General features: G+C 41.7%; 2 pseudogenes; one reads left to right on the top strand and one right to left on the bottom strand.

Annotated features, from left to right (window-relative positions):
• Positions 1 to 1,322: 1,322 nt before the first annotated feature.
• LOC134971535 (5S ribosomal RNA) lies at positions 1,323 to 1,442 on the bottom strand (annotated as a pseudogene).
• Positions 1,443 to 2,127: 685 nt separating this feature from the next.
• LOC134971342 (5S ribosomal RNA) lies at positions 2,128 to 2,247 on the top strand (annotated as a pseudogene).
• Positions 2,248 to 2,460: the final 213 nt, after the last annotated feature.

The raw sequence follows: 2,460 nt of genomic DNA, 5'->3' as shown, positions 1-2,460 counted from the left end.
TGCAGTGCCACTCCTAGATGGGCCCGGTGTTTGTGTCGGCCACTAGGGTCGCTTATCTTACTCACACAGCGACCTCGGTGCAAATTTTAGGACTAAAAATAATATTGTGAGGTGTGAGGTATTCAGAATAGACTGAAAATGAGTGTAAATTATGGTTTTTGAGGTTAATAATACTTTGGGATCAAAATGACCCCCAAATTCTATGATTTAAGCTGTTTTTTAGTGTTTTTTGAAAAAAACACCCGAATCCAAAACACACCCGAATCCGACAAAAAAAATTCGGTGAGGTTTTGCCAAAACGCGTTCGAACCCAAAACACGGCCGCGGAACCGAACCCAAAACCAAAACACAAAACCCGAAAAATTTCAGGCGCTCATCTCTAGTTTAATTATGCTGCATTGGCAGGGCCGGTGCAAGGTTTCTCGGCACCCTAGGCAAAACTTCTGCCTTCTGCCCCTTCCCCCTACTCACCCTTCAGATGTAAGGCATGCTGCTCTCACCCCCTCCTTCCTACTCTGTTAAATGTCTGCTGTTCTATCCCAAAATCTGTGTGCATGCTGCTGCTCATCCCCCCAGACTGTGTGCATGCCTGCTACTTATCTCCTCCCCCCCACCCCCTCCCCACACCGCTGCTCTCGCCCTCTTTTCTTATCAATGCAGAGAGTGCACTGTGCAGCCACATTACCCGCAGGCTGCAGTGCAGAGTTGGAACTGAGTAGTCTGTGAAAGAGAAAAAAGCTTTTTTGGGGCCGCACTAGTCTTACAATAAGGTTGTAATGCCCTCTGAAAGACTGATTTATGACGCTAAATTGCGTTATGGATACAGCAACTTTGTGCATAGGGAAAATAATCCTTTTTGCAAATATTTGTTGCTATCAGTGGTGCTCCCTAGAGTCAAGAAGAGTATCAACAAAGAAAACCCAACAAAGAAGAAAAGTTGGAAAGTAGACTCTTGTGTGGGAGCACTCAATTCAGAGGATTATATTAATCAATTCTGATAAAACATAATTTTATTAATTCATTATTAAAATATGATTGTAGGAGTAGATTGTCCGTAAGATAGTGTAGCTACGCGAAAATATAACACTATATTGTGTGCAATTCATGTGGTTTTCAATACCACAATGGAAACCGGAAATCAAATATTTGGGCTATTGGTTTTACTGAGATAACAGTAACACCTTTGTATAGTATATGACCATCATTTATTCTACAGCAGTCCTATTCAGGATTAATTAGTCGTAGAGAATTAAATCATAGGTCATACAGAACCGAATGCCAATTGGTATTATTAGGGATCACTCTAGATCGGGCAGAAGAATATTTTACAGTACCAGGGTGTTCCAGGGTGGTCTCCCATCCGAGTACTGACCCGGCCCTCCACTGCTTGGCTTCCAAGATCAGACGAGATCGGGCATCTCCAGCAGGGTATGTCCGCAATTTCTTAATCTGCCCGTTCAGTCAATCCCAATACCCGTATCGCCAGAGTTGTATATCAGAGGTGAACTGAATCAGTCGTGTGTTCAGTATCTGAATTTATCTTATGCCCATGAAAATGGATTCGTAGCAATATTAGTCACAATGCAATAATTATACACAGGGGCGTCTACTGTGCATTTAAACAAAATTACATTAAGGACAGTTAGCATATGCAAAAAAATTCTATGCAGGGGCGTCCACTTGCATATCCGGGATATGACGATGATATATAATCAGGCAACAATTATAGCAAACCTGTTGCTGTATGCAATATATAGTATATGTGGCCTCTAATAATTTATACCACACACGCCACCACAGCAGAGAGTGATGCACACAGAAATAATTGAGTAACAATTTGCTGCAAGTGTGCAGCTAGTGAACCTCTTTGGGATTCCTTGTGCAATAATCTGCCGTATTTAGGAATATAATAGTTTGCTCCTAATACCTTATTTAATACCATATAAGTCCAAATGCACAGTAGACGCCCCTGTGTATAATTATTGCATTGTGACTAATATTGCTACGAATCCATTTTCATGGGCATAAGATAAATTCAGATACTGAACACACGACTGATTCAGTTCACCTCTGATATACAACTCTGGCGATACGGGTATTGGGATTGACTGAACGGGCAGATTAAGAAATTGCGGACATACCCCGCTGGAGATGCCCGATCTCGTCTGATCTTGGAAGCCAAGCAGTGGAGGGCCGGGTCAGTACTGGGATGGGAGACCATCCTGGAACACCCTGGTACTGCAAAATATTCTTCTGCCCGATCTAGAGTGATCCCTAATAATACCAATTGGCATTCGGTTCTGTATGACCTATGATTTAATTCTCTACGACTAATTAATCCTGAATAGGACTGCTGTAGAATAAATGATGGTCATATACTATACAAAGGTGTTACTGTTATCTCAGTAAAACCAATAGCCCAAATATTTGATTTCCGGTTTCCATTGTGGTATTGAAAAC

This window comes from Pseudophryne corroboree, chromosome 11 (genome assembly GCF_028390025.1).
Source record: "Pseudophryne corroboree isolate aPseCor3 chromosome 11, aPseCor3.hap2, whole genome shotgun sequence".
Classification (NCBI taxonomy): domain Eukaryota; kingdom Metazoa; phylum Chordata; class Amphibia; order Anura; family Myobatrachidae; genus Pseudophryne; species Pseudophryne corroboree.
This window is presented reverse-complemented; position numbering and strand designations above follow the sequence as displayed.